Source organism: Amborella trichopoda, chromosome 4 (genome assembly GCF_054954075.1).
Source record: "Amborella trichopoda isolate Santa Cruz 75 chromosome 4, AtrichopodaSantaCruz75HAP2 v2.0, whole genome shotgun sequence".
Taxonomy (NCBI): domain Eukaryota; kingdom Viridiplantae; phylum Streptophyta; class Magnoliopsida; order Amborellales; family Amborellaceae; genus Amborella; species Amborella trichopoda.
Window position 1 is genome coordinate 29,920,438 of NC_142339.1, and position 15,460 is coordinate 29,935,897.

The 15,460-nt window shown below is 34.8% G+C and overlaps 1 pseudogene; it reads right to left on the bottom strand.

Annotated features, from left to right (window-relative positions):
- Positions 1 to 13,141: 13,141 nt before the first annotated feature.
- On the bottom strand, positions 13,142 to 13,776 carry LOC148782400 (sulfite exporter TauE/SafE family protein 3 pseudogene; annotated as a pseudogene).
- Positions 13,777 to 15,460: the final 1,684 nt, after the last annotated feature.

Genomic DNA, 15,460 nt, shown 5'->3' on the forward strand with positions numbered 1-15,460 from the left:
CCCATTGCAAAGATGGAGGAGTTAAGCTAGTGACTAAGGAATTTGTGAAGGAATATGCAGTTTCATTCATTTTGTATAATGAATCTGTGTTATCTATGTTTGATGTCTTCTTGTTTCCTTTAAATTATGCAAACAAGGATATGTTGCATAAGGTTCATGTGAATGATGGAAGTAAGAATGCTATATGACTATGACTTACTCTAGTCGATTGAATGCAAATGTACCTTAGTAACCTGAGATTTGAAAATTTACTTATATTTTTCTTTTCAATTTTTTCTTATTACTGCTAAGGATGGATACATCACTACATGGCTACAAGCATTTGACTAAAATCAAAATTTGGAGAATAACAGGTAGAAATCTCTTGTTTCACATATAAATAACGGCACACATGCTTCTCTAAAGAAATTGGTTGATGATGTTTCATTTTTTTGTTTGTTTCTTTTAAGAATGATTACTGGATTTATATTTTATAGTATGAATAAAATCTTGTTAATATTAGTTTTTTGCTTTATAAATATCACCCATAGATGAATAGATTATACTTATTTGAGTGAGTGTGAGAGAGAGAGGTGAAAATATTGTTATTTTATGGCTAGAAAACATGATTAGTTTATATTCCCATATGTCAACAAAACAATCACAAAGTTTATATTCCCATTTGTAGGGTTGGATTGACCAATCACCTCTTTTGTCTCTATTCTTACATTCTTCTAGAATATTATTATCTTCAAATTCTATTGTTCAAAATTTGAACCATTGCCAAAGTTATTACCATCTAAAATCTATCTTTCAAATTCTTATATTCTTCTGGAATATTATTCTTCTGGAAGGCCAGATTTCATGTACTCAGGAATCAAATGTAGTATCCTTTACGAATATAAGTTGATGTAGTTGTTGCATGTATAATATTGCACAACTACCCCATGATGACACGAGGAGCTGATAACAGAAGAGAGCTGTGTTTTCGAAGGAGGGTTGAGAGTTAACATGCATCACAAATGTTTTAAGAGATAACACACAAGTGTTGTGTGTCATTATAATCTTAGAGAGAGATGGGTGATTACTTCCATTCTACCATCCATTCTACAAGGTATTTTCTCTCTCTCTAACACTCGCATTTCAATCTTCGCCTTCCCTATACGTTGGTATATGCATTTATCTAGTTAATACCAATCATCCTTTTCATACTCGGAAATGATTTTATTCATGGTCTGATTGAGAAATTGTTATGTTTTAATTCATGGTTGTTTTCTTATTGGGGTTTTCAAATGTGGGTTGTATCTGAGACCTTTAATGTTGTAGCTACTGCAGTTGTTCTTGTTCATGTTCTCTATTATGATTGTCTTTGCTTTCTACTTTGTTTCTTTACTTGTGTTTTTTGTTTTGAGAGTGGTGGGTTTATTTATTTTTCGTCCTCGTTTTTTACATATGATCTGTTTGCCATCTAGCATCCGCTTCTTTGGGCAGTTTTTCATGTCTAGTTGGGCAATTTCCTTCTTTTATTGCTAGTTTTAGTTGATTCATATGAGCGTGATAATGTCTATGCTATAAAAATTTCTTTATTCTCTCTTTTTATAGTTAACATGTCAGTTATCATTACATTACTATTTGATCGCTTGATTCAGTTCCATCAACGTTGTTGGTTAGTTTCGAGTCTGAGTTATTAGTTTGCTTGTTTTTCCTTTTGTTTTGGGGGCCCTATTTTGTGAGGGTTTCTTAATTTTGACATTGCTCCAACAATTTGAGACTACTTAAATGATTTTTGTTTATTTATTTGTATTCGCTTATATTGTGTTTGAGACAACCAGGTTTTGGCTGGGATAAGGCTAATCGAATGGTGACTGCCAAACCAGTCGTATGGGATCAGTGTACACCAGTAAGTTGAAACATATTTGTTGTCTATTTCTTTGTGGTTTTTCAAGTTTAGGTGCAATGTTCACAAAAATTCAATGCATACATGTGTTCTCCTTACATGAGTTTACTTATGTGACAAAGTAGAGAGGCAAGTCTTTGCCTGTATACTTCAACAAATTGGAGAAGATATTTGGCATGGATGCTTCGGATTGGAGCCATGTGGAAGGGGGAAGAAATAGGTGTTGATATCTTCCTCAAGACATCTCGGAATCTCAAGGTTGTCTTCTTAAGCATCTAGCCTTTGCTTTCATGAAAATTCTAATTGTTGTCTAAATCTTTTTTTTAAAATTTTGGGAACAGTGTGGGACAAACAACAATATTGTTTTATTGTTGAATGAGATATATTTTTGAGGTTGGGATATGGATGCAGCAGTGGTGAATGTATGTCTAAGTAGTGTTCAAGCTATTACAAGTTATTGTTGAATGGGCTCGTTTTTTGCTGCTTGCATATGGATGCATTAATTGTGCATATGTATTTGTCTGTTGTGTTGAAGCTATTATAGCACAATCCAATAAAATACAGGAAACCAAATCCATAATTGCCATGACCGTCGATAGATATGAGTGTGCATGTGTGTGAGTGCATGTGTGTGTGAGAAATAGCAAGAGAGCGAGAGAGAGTTTGTATTCGGTTTAAGAAGAAAGTCATCAACTATCTACTTATGATATTTAAACACCTATTCCACTTCATAATTGTAAAAAGACTCAACAAATTGTATACCCACAATAGTTGAGAAAATATATTGATTTCTATTTTCAGATAGTCGATTAGGAAACTAGTGATTTGGGATACAATATTGAACTAAGGTTGTGCTTGACATTGTCTACAGACTGCTTTAATTTTGAGGTGCAATGAAGTTTATCATGCAACATCTGCTTTAATTGTTATACAAATATATCTCTCTAGGATGCTTCTCTCACTCGTCAATAAAATTCTCTCTCTCTCTCTCTCTTTCTCTCTCTCTCTCTCTCTCTCTCTCTCTCTCTCTCTCTCTCTCTCTCTCTCTCTCTCTCTCAATCCAACATACTTTACTTTCAATTGATATTTTATTCTACAAAATAAAATTCTAAAAATTAAAAAATAATGATAATATCTAGGTCTCAATTTCAACATTTTACATCTTCGCTATTACTTCTACAGCTAATCCAATACAGATACCCAGAACTTTCTGGTCTTTCAGTATATTATCAAACATATGTACTCAGAACGTACATACCATGAGGTTATCAAACACAGAAACCAAGAACTTCTTTAACTTCCAAGGAGATTATCAAACATAGAAACTGTGAACTTCTTACAGTAACTTCTATCTTCCCAGCAAGGAGGAACTTCCTGTTTACAGTTCATGCACTTGCTTCCAGTTATCAAATAGGTCCTTACGAAATTAGAGACACACCCTTAGCTTTTGGCGGTTAGGGATGGCAAGGGCCCAGGCTTGGGCTGAGCCGCCTTAGTTGTAGCCCGGTCCTAGGTCCTATAGTGTCAAGCCAGCCTGGCTCGGCTTTGATCTGGCCAAAAAGGTCCTAACCTAAGCTCGGCCCTAGCCCTCGATCAAGGCCGAGCTGGGCCAGGCAAGGGCCAAATAAAATTGGATAAAAAACAAAGGAAAAAAGAAAAAAAAAAAAAAGAGGGCCTGGCCTAAGCAAACTATGCCAGCCTTGGCCATGATTGGGCCTGCCCTCGAGCCACATTTTGTGAGCCACACCCTACGTTTTTAGAACCAAGCTGACTGGGCCAGGCCGGACCACACGGCCCATTGCCACACCTATTGGAGGTAAATTAGTAATTGTACCCGATGACCTATATTTTGCTAGAGCTATTGATATACTTTTGTGAACAATTGAAAAAGACTAATGAAATTACTGAAAATATCATTTAGGCATTCATGACCCCACAAAGCTACTAGGGGGGGTTAAAATATATTGATTAATAACATAAATGTTTTCTTTTTAGTTTTGATTTTGCTCAAGTACCTTCTCTAAAAAATACTTAAGTAATATCTAAATTGCCCTTTTTTAGGGTTGGGACTTGTGAATAAGCAAGGGTATTTTAATAACTGTTCTAAAAGGGCCCAACCAGATGACAAGAGACCACCTATTTGATCAGTATGTATCAAATTACTTAAATATCTTTGCCTATTTAGGGTTTAAATAATTTCATTATCTTTTGAGATATTTTGACAAGGTACTTAAGTGACATAAAAGATGAAAAGCATAACCTCTAATTAATTGTAATCTCTCGACTCCCCTAATCATTATAGGTTTTTGTCCTTCGTTGATAATCTGCTATTAAATTATTTTGAGTTGTTGCTCAATTAGGAAAAGTAAAATTTAGATAAATTTACATGTATATCATCATCATCTAAGCCTTATCCCAACTATTTGAGGTCGGCTACATGAATTTTGTTATGCTATTATTCTCTTACGCTGCGTTGCTATAAGGGACGCCCTACCATGACATAAGTTTAGGTCATGAAAAGATATGGTAAAGTTTTAGGTTGGGTGCCTACCGAACACAATCCTCCTCCTTTATCAAGGTTTGGGACTGGCCATGATGGAATTAGAAATTTACTTGTATATGACATTTAAATATTGTAATTATAAACCCATCATTGTTTGTATATTACATGCATGTCCCTTTTATATGATATTTTTCTTTATTACAACTTTACTTCTAACTTTGGAGATTGAATATCCAAAGTCACAAGTGACTTAAAACTTATCCATAGTCAAATTATTATCTTTTAAGTCATTTTAAGGGGAAAAAAAAACACAATCACTTTGCATATAGAAAATCTGAAGTCATTCTTAACTTCATTTTAAATATTTGAAGTTGTATTATGTTTGAGATTTTCATGCAACTTTGGGTCTTCAAAATCCGAAGTCAAAAGTGACATCAGATTTTTAATATTTGAAGCGAAAAATCACTTAAAAAAGATGACTAATGAGTTAGGATTTTCAATCTTCAGTGAGGGTAAAATTAAAATACAAAAGGGAAAATGACAGATAAAAGGGATACGCGTGTAATATGCAAAACTTTTGGGGATTTTCATAGTTACAATTTTAAATGGGACACATGGGTAAATTTCTCATTACAACTGTGTTTTCAACTATTTAATATTTTATCGGTTTTTTGCTATACTAACTTTACATAATCTTATGATATGTTCAACTTAAATTAAAGCAAACAGATAAAATATTTATATACAATATATACTATGTTCCCTTAGGAGCATACTATACATTTATTCCATTGGGCAAAGCACTAACTTGGGAGATTTTTTTCTTATTTGAAGTTTCGGGATCAATCTAATTATAACTAGATTATTATTTTCAAAGAAAAGAAATATATTTTGAGTTCATAAACATTTAGCTCATTCCCTCCAAAAATTGGATAGTTTTTGTGCATAAGGCTGAGAATTTACCCAGTTTGGATCCAAACCCCGAATTTCAGACCCTATCTGATCCGGGTACAGAGTCAAGGTTTGGATCCAACATGTCAGATCGGGATCCAAATAGTGATTTAGATCGGATCTGGGTACATGTGGATCGGATCCGAATCCGACCTAGTTATTAAAATATTATATATTATTTTCTATATATTCATATATGTTATACAACAATTTTTGTTATATATTATTTTATAGAATATAAAATGTTATATAAATTACTTTTTTGGATCCGATTGGGTCTGGATTTGGATCTGGATCCCATGTTGGATCCGAATTTAGATTTGAATATTCTTGATGTGATCGGGTTTGGATCCGAATCCAGTTCCCATATATACTTTTTAAATCCAAATCCTGAATCTCAGTGGATCCGAACACGATCTTACCCATTCTCAGCACTATTTGTACAATCTTCGGATGATAATTTTTTTTTTGGGCACATTAAAAATTTTCTTGTTTGAGGTCTTTTACCATATTCTATACGTCACGTCTCCTTGAAATAAAAAAAGATATCACTAGAGTAAGCTTTGTAGGAGGGAATAAATACATAAGAGTAAACTCCCAAGAAATCCTTTAGCATATCTTTGATATTTGAACAAATTCCGCATGGCAATAGCAAGTTTTGTTGGAGGGAATAAGTAGATAAGAGTAAACTCTCAAGAAATCCTTTAGCATATCTTAGAAATATGTGGACAAATTCCGCATGGCAAAAGCAAACGGAGCAGCGATCTCCTGAATTTGAATGCCGGGGACAAATGCAGTCGCCAACTGGGGCCCAGCTGGAAGCTGCACTGCACTTGAATCACATTTCAAATTTTAATCATCATTTTTGGGCCTTATTGGCGGAGAATTTAGTTAAATGTCATGAATCTTGTGACAATTGGCAAGAATCCATGAAAACGACGTACGATATGATACGTCACAAACACCCCTTCTTTATTCTCACATGTCGGCATTACCCCAGTTTCTTGTTGAAAAAAGTTCGTACAAAATCTGCCGCCGGTTTAAAGCAACACCGCGTCGTACACGCTAAGAACCACTTTTCCCAAACGACAACCCACCACCCATTACCAAGCCGGTTTAAAGGAAAACCGCTTCGTACACGCTAAGAACCACCTTACCATAACCACTTTTCAAAAACCGGGCCATTGGTTTGACCCAAAATTTGAAGTATCCACTTTTTTTATTCTAAACCATTAAAAACAAAAATTTGAAAACGTAATCTAAAAAATATATTTTTAATTCAATTACTATATTTATATATAGAAAGGTTTCTACGCTTCCCCTACAACATAGAAGTTCTATCCTCTCCTTACCATCCAGCCATCCAATTTTGATCCAGAGAGTCACTCATTGTTTGAACTTAGATCTAACGTCTCAAAATATTTTATTTTTAATTTTTTTATACAAATTGTATGAATATAAATTTTGGTACGTGCCATCTTCTCATTAGGGCGTACCTTTAAAAATATTAAAAATATTTTTTCTATAAAATATAATGACCAAAATACCCCTTAAAACTTTCAGAGGTATTTTGGTCATTTTATTTTATTGAAAATATTTTTTTATATATTTTTTGTTAGTACAAGTCAAGTTTAATAGAGGAATGAAAGTTCAAAATTTGGTGCCAAAATAGTTTATAGAAAAAAATTTAAAATAAAATAGTGTAGAGACGTGACATTGTAATTGGGGCAATCTTAGCCCTCAATTCAGAATGGACAGTATGATTAGGGAGAGGATAGAACTTTTACGCGATAGGGGGAGCATAAAAAGCTTGCCCATATATATATATATATATATATATATATATATATATATATATATATATATATATATATATATATATATATATATATATGGGTTTTGTTAGGCTATACCACCAAAGGATATAGACCCTTAAAGTACTCAACATCTTTTGACATTTAGATACCCTTATCCTATAGTATTGTAACTTTTTGTTTAGGAATATTTTACGTAATTAGTTAAAGGTAAACTAGAAATTCCTAATAGAAAAAAAAACATTTATTAACAATAGTGGACAATAACATCACCGATCACCCACAAGATGCATTAATTGTTTTTAACTACTAATAGAATGTCACTATTTTCTTATAAAAATATCCATTCTACCCTTCTAAATGACCAAAATGCCCCTACTAGACAATTTTTGTATTACAATTCAAAGGTATTTTAGTGTCAAAAAATGTTGAGCACTTTAAGGGTCTATACCACCAAGTGGTGCAGCCTAACAAAACTATATATATATATATATATATATATATATATATATATATATATAGCAATGATCTAATGCAACGATTTTATCATAATATATATATAGCAATGATCTAATGCAACAATTGTATCATAATATAATGCAACGAAACTTCTAAAAAACCATGCTTGTGGTATTTGCATGATCCCAAATTTTGCACACACTCTCTCTTCATCGCAATAATCAATCCCCAAAAACAAAAAATTCAATTTGAACCCTAGATATGATCAAAATGAGTCCCATCTAGACCATTCATTTTGTGAATTCAAGATCTTAGCCTTTATAAACTCAAAATTATTTTTTTATTTTTTAATATTGTTTATCTAAGTCTAATAAATCCATCCAAAAAAATTGGAAATGAAAAAATTATTCTAAGGCCTAGATCATTGCATCTCACCAAAATGAATGGCCTATGTTAATTGGGCTAAAAAAATACTTTCTAGGTTGTTTTTTCAAATTTTTATTTTTTTTTATTGTTCATTAAAATGAAAAGAGTGTATATTTCAAAATTTGGATCAAACAAATGGCCATGAGATGGTTTTTTAAGGTTGTTTCATCATATTACTATACAATGGTTGTATGAAATCATTACCCATATATATATATATATATATATGCTATGGTACGCCGATTCCTATACCGCTACAGTAAATGTCGAACGGCCCAGATCGAATTTGGGCCGATCTGACGATCACGGATGTCCGGTAGTGTTTTATTTTTAATATTTTTCTACAAATCGAAATGATCTAAAATTTGGGGCGTTTATTTATCAAAACTAGGAGAATCTACAAAAAATATCAAAAAACTATTTTACATGAAATAAATTGTCCAAAATACCCCCCAAAAGTTTCAGGGGTATTTTGATCAAATGTTTTTACGAATTATTTTTTTTATATATTTTTATTAAGTGGGCCTCACTAAGATGTACACACGCTCCAAATTTCATATCATTCCGATTTGTAAAAAAAAAAATTAAAATTCAATCACTCTCTGACAATCGTGATCGTCAGATCAACCTAGATTCAATCTGGCCGTTGGGTGTTTACGATACGTACATGGGCGTACAAGAACGTTTTCCATGTGTGTGTGTATGTGTGTGTATATATGTATGTATATATATATATATATATATATATATATATATATATATATATATATATATATATATATATATATATATATATATGAAGATACTACAAAACGCGTATAGGTGAAAATGTGCAGTGATTTCGCCTACCCTCATCACCGCCCAAAGTACTTCGTACGGTCACGATCGTCCGGTAGTGTTTCATTTTTTAGTTTTTTTATACAATTTGAAATAACTTGAAATTTGGAACTTGTGTTCATAAAAAATAGATGAATCTACGAAAAAATATCAAAAAAATATGTTACATGAAAAACATTGATCAAAATACCCCTGGTCAATTGTTTTTTGTGAATTTTTTTTTATATTTTTATTAGGTGTGCCTCAGTAAGATATCGGTCTAAATTTCAGATCATTCTGATATGTAAAAAAAAAATGAAAACTGAAACACTACCGGACAATCGTGTGATGAAGTTTGGATGGTAATGAGGATAAGCGAAATCACTGTTCATTTTCACCTATAGGCATTGGGATGAGTTTTCGATATATATATATATATATATATATGAGTGGATTCTGTCAGCCAATGGCCCAGATTCAATCTGGGCCCACGGGCTGACTACTATAGTGTCAACCAATGGCTCAGATTCAATCTGGGCCCACGTGCTGACTACTACAGTGTCAACTAATTGCCCAGATTCAATTTGGGCTGATTTGATAGTTATAATCTCATTTCGTATTTGAATTTTCATTTTTTTCTTCTACAAATCCAAATTACTTGAAATTTTAGGCGTTCATTTTTCTCATCAAGGCGTACCTAATAAAAATATATAAAAAATAATTCACAAAAATAAATAACCAAAATACCCCCTAAATATTTATGGGGCCATTTTGATGAATTTCTATTTTATGAATTATTTTTTTATATTTTTATTATATTCTTCTATTTTTGAAGAATAGATGCTCCAAATTTAAAGTGATTTGGATTTGTAGAAAAAAAATGAAAATTCAAATATGAAATGAGGTCGTGACCATCAGATTGACCCAGATTCAATCTAGGCCATTGGCTGATACTGTAGTTATCAGCCCGTGGGCTGACAGGATCTTTTCTTTATATGTATATAGATATATGTGTGTGTGTGTGTGTGTGTGTGTGTGTATGTGTGTGTGTGTGTGTGTGTGTGTGAATGTTGAGTTTAGCCCACTAGCTTATATAAATATATGAGCCCAACGACCCAAATTGAATCTGGACCGATTTGACAGCCACAACCTCATTTAATATTTAAATTTTAATTTTTTTTTCTATAAATCTAAATAACTTGAAATTTTAAATGTGCACTCTTCAAAAAAACGATAATCTAATAAAAATATCAAAAAACTAATTTACAAGAAATAAATTGATCAAAATACCCTTGAAAAGTTTCGAGGGTATTTTGGTCAATTTTGGTATAGCAAATTATTTTTTTAATATTTTTATTAGGTGTTCCTTGATGAGAATAATGGACGCCTTAAATTTTAAGTTATTTGAATTCATAAAAAACAAAATTTAAAATTCAAACATGAAATAAGGTCGTAACTGTCAGATCGGCCAAGATTCAATCTGGGCCATTGGGCTCATATGTTCATATGAGCTAGTGGACTAATGATACGATGCAATTGTTGTATAATAATCCAATAAAATGGTGTGAGGGCTTTATTTCAACTGTATGATCTTCTTTAATCTAATGGTTCACATATAAATAACAAAAAATGTTTAATGCCAAATTTCTAATTTTGAATTCGAAATCAAATTTCATGGAGAAATTTGAATCTCTCTTTCCTCGCTTCAAAGTCTAACTACAAAGGTCTCTCTCTGTGACGAGGCGCTCTCTCCCTGCACTGTGACCATCGAAGGCGCTCTCTCCCTGCACTGTGACCATCGAGGGCTCTCTCTCACTGTAGAATTTTTAGAGAGAGAAAGGTACAGAGAGAATAGGAGTTCAGTTCAGGGAAGGGAAATGAGAATGAATCTAGTGAAAGAGAGAAAGATAAGAAGCTTTAGAGAGAGAAAGAGAACATCCATGAGTAATGTGGCTTGCTATCAGTGGCACCTCAACAAAGCCTTTGTTCCATACACATGCATTTCCTTGGCCTCGAAACACTGGTTTTTCCAACACCCATTGCTGGAACTTGAACTAGAGGATAATTGAATTGCTGAGGGCCATTTGGGCTTCAAGTAATAGTGGCGCTGGTCATCTGGAGTCTCAGAGCCATAGGTATATGTTGAAAGAGAGAGAGGAGAGTGAAGATGAATCAGAGCTACCTTCTCTTTCACTCCATGCTTCCACCACATTCCAATGTGCCTGTTTTTTTATAGCAACAAAGGCTTGAACTTTTTTATGGAAGTCCATGAATATGTCTAAGCTTCTTGGTTTTTCTTTTCTCTCTCTAGATTTCTCTCTTGGAAAGAACTCGAATACCAATATCCATCTAGCTTTCTCTTGTTCTGGAAATCATTTCGTCCAATAGTTTACAAGAATCCGTAGTAAATGAAAGAATCACTTTCTATTTCAATTTGTTTTTGTTTTCATTCATTACAATGGATTTTCACTACAATTTATTCTTCAATTACAAATCAATAGTTGGAAAGTATTTAGGATCAATTGCAGTGATTTTATTATAACTCAAAAATGACGTTATTCTATAATCAATTGTTGTTGCTTCTACTGCCATTTTTGCAGCTGAAAATTTATTGATACATTCATGTTTTGATCACATTTTCTTCATCTCTATTACTCTAAATTGTATCTAAATTATGTGCTCATGTCTAGAAAATGTTTGGATAGAATTTAGATTAAATCACATGAGCAATTCACATAGAAATTAAATTTATTTTACCATTGTTTTTATATCAGAAAAAATAGCATCCTTTTCTTTGATTTTGATTAAAAGCAATCATCAAAAGATAAGGGAAATAAATTATGAGGCTGCAGCCTCCTGCTTTGGTTTCATGCGAATCAATCAAGGACTTTTAGACTAGTGGGAAATAAATTATGAGGCTGCACCCTCCTGCTTTGGTTTCATGCAAATCAATCGAGGACTTTTGGACTAGTAGTTATTAATTGGAATTCATTTGCAGACTTCTACATTACTCAGTCTGTTGAATGAATTCCCATTTAAAATTTGAACTTATTATGTTTGAAATTATGTGGCAAGGAATAGCAAGGCGGCTTCTTATAAAAGCTGCCAAGTTGGCATCTAACAAGAGAAGTCCAGCAAAGAATACTTCATATGTACTAGTCATGACATTGTTATTGAAGTTACCTTTGGGATCACGAGCTAGTTAACTTTCCCAACCTTAGATCAAGAAGTTTCCATAAAGGCTTTTGTTGGTTGAATGTCCCTCGCACCTCTCTTAATGAAAGAAAAAGAAATTGTAGATAGGCATACAAACACCTTTACTGATGAGAGAGGACTAAGAGAACCTACTAAAATTTAATGGTGCATCAACAACGTTTGAGAGGAGTGAATCAAGAGTTATCTTTTTGTTTTAATATTTTCCTTGGCCATCATCGAAATCAGATGACATCACCCATACATGTTTCTTTTTACTTCATGTCTTTGTAGCTTTGGTTGCGATCATCTGATTCATTTGATCTTCTGATTAACAAAATCTATTTAATCCATTGATTCCAAGATAGTTGTATTGACAAGAGCCATAGTGATTATTTGGAGTAATATTCGGTCGACATCAAGTGAATTGGATATCTTTTACTTATTCAACGCCATTCTTCCTCTTCTTTCTTAATATGTGATTGATCTTTATGAATTCTCTACATAAATTCAAAGCTCTTTTCAAAGTAACAATCACAATTCCAAAGCTTATTGCAAAGTAACATCCATTATCTGCAAGTTTGTTTGTTTTATTATTATTATTATTATTATTATTATTATTATTATTATTATTATTATTATTATTATTAGTATTATTATTATGGATCTATTGTGAATCGCCTCAAGACTTGTTGCGAGCAGCAGCAGAATGCGATACCCCAACAGTTCAAAATTCATTTTTTTTTCTTTTTATGCATTTATCATTGGTTGGTTCCATTGAATGGTTTCTCTATGTTTCAATGTTTTATTGACATCATCTTCAAGTATGGCTTTGATAATGAGCATGTATGAATCTGAACAGTTGGGGTCTTTGATGATTGGTATCCAACATAAAGAGGGTGAGAAATGCCAATTCTATTCTAATGAACTTTGAATTGGATGCTGAGTGGATCAATGAATTCAATGAACACCAATCTAAACAATTTTAAGAGAGAGAGAGAGACTTAAAGTTGTGATCTCAATGCATTTGCCAATATTAATTAATACGTCCAACTGTTTTTGAGACAGAAACATTATAATTAGATCCGAAAAGGAGAATTGAAGTTACAAGAATCTCTCTCTCTCTCTTTGATCTATGTTATGTATCATAATAAAGTGAGAGCCTCCTCCAAGCCCAAGAAGCCCACCAACCATACCAGCCAGTATTCCACCAAGCTCCCACCCACAACCACAGGGACATGTAACAAGTTCAAAACCCAGTACTTTATCGAGCAAGTTTTAGTATTAGTCTTTACAAGTTGCAAGACAAGGAAGGCAACCCAAAAAAATACAAGGAGGTTGAGTTCCTTCTAGTAACCATTCTTAATTACATATACCACTGCATCCCTTGAAGCTTTGGATTGTGCACCGCCATTGCAAGGACCACATAGAAGAGGCGTGCACTCTACTTACATCCATTCGATTTTGAACTCTCTAGAAGTTTGGCTGCTTCCTTCTTAAGTATGGTCTCTTTCTTCTATGTTTCGACACCTCTCATGAAAGCTTTTATTGATGTTCCAATGAAAAGAATGAATAGGAGAACAATGACCATCCAATCCACGAAAATCACATTGAAGGCTACTCCAATGCTAATTCCCAGCATAAGTATTGGCTGGAAAAGCAAGGCCAAGTCATATGGAAAGTAATGTGGGGTGTCTAAGCTTAAGATTTTCATAAACAGTTGATCCAGCTGCACCCATGATCATATATTTTGATATAGTTGTTGAAGATTTTGTGTCAAAGCCGATTATCAAGGTCAGCATGGGAGCAAATATTCCTCCTCCACCAACACCTCCTACATGGTTAGGTGCCTCAATCTCGCCTTTTGGGTTGGGATGATCTGGTAGCATGTGTCTCGGGTTTCAGGGGAACTTGGGTGGTTAGGTGCCTCGATCTCGCCTTCCAGATCTAGATGATCTAGCGGCACTTATCTCGGGTTTCTAGCAAACCCGAGATTTGAGATCGCACTTTCAAGGGCAGGTATACCAACTGATGAGAGAGGAATTGAATGTGGGTTCGGGACTTACTCGGGCTGGCTCGTGTGGGCATCCTCTTAGATCACGAAGAAAGGCCCCCAGCTGATTTAGCTGATTCGGAATTACCTCCTTTAACATGCAATCCTCTTGTTTTCTGCTCAACACCTCTATGGTTAATTTGTAAGACAAGTGGGTCAAAGAGACCCACCCTTGTCTTAGGGCACTGTACGTTCATACGAGAGGGCGATGAAGCGTAAGGTTCAAATAAAGATAAAACAAGGAAGAAAACTTAGAGAAGAGGCGATACTAGGATGGCAGCCTGAAAGTCATCGACTTGGAGTGGTAGTGAGACGGGCATAGTCTTTAGGACTGAACTAGCATGGCGGCAATACAACTCGAAACCGAGACCGATGTGGCAGTGTTAGGCTAAGTCTACCCTCAATCAAGTCAAAAGAAAAAAGAGAGTGAAAAGAAGACACGAGACGACAGACAGATAGGGTCCCGAGGGTGCTAGGCGTTGCCACTCACGACCGTGGAGTAGCAGTGTCGTGGCCCTTGGGCGGCGCTCGACACTACTGCTCATGGCTAGAGAGTGAGAAATAAACTCCAGACGATGCTAAGCATCACCATTGGCAAAATAAGAAGACAACACACCCCGATGCGGCTGGCGATAGTCTTTGATGGAGTGCGCGACGATGATCATTTGTGAAGCACACGACGATAATTCTCATGAGGCGTACGGCGATAGGCATCGGGCGAAGAAGGACGGCGATAAGCACCGAATACTCTAAGGAAGCTTGCAGACGGCGATAGGCGTTGCCGAGGCCTCTAGCGAGCGGCGATGGGTATCGCCATCTACTATAAACGCATAACAGGGAAGGACCCCTTGCTGGAGGCAATGGGTTTTGCCGTCTAGGTTCTTCATTGAGACGTCAAACCTACGTCTGTGGATGACGATGGGCAGCACCGTCTACAGGCCTCATTGGACGAAAGAGATAAAAGAAAAGAAGGAGAAGGAGACTCGTGCATGCCGCTGGCATCGCCATGCGCAACCTGCGTGACCTCAGGGGAGGCATGCATGGCATTGCCACTGCAGTGCATGACCCCTGTGAGGAACTTAAATAAAGAAGAGGGAGAAGAGAGGAGAGAAGAGAGAGAGAAGAAGAAGAAGAAGAAAAGAAGAGAAAAAAGGTTTACCTCGAACCTAGGGGTACCGGTCAAAAGTTTCTCACACCTCCCTCTCTCTCTCAAACGTGACCCGACAAATGAGAAGAAAGAGAAACGTGTATTAAGTAAAAACTCGCTTTTTTGTGAAAGGTTAAGTCCTCCAGCGCGTACAATGATGGTACGTATATATAGAATTTGCCCCAAACATGGGTGGATGATAAAAACTGACCCTAATTCCTGG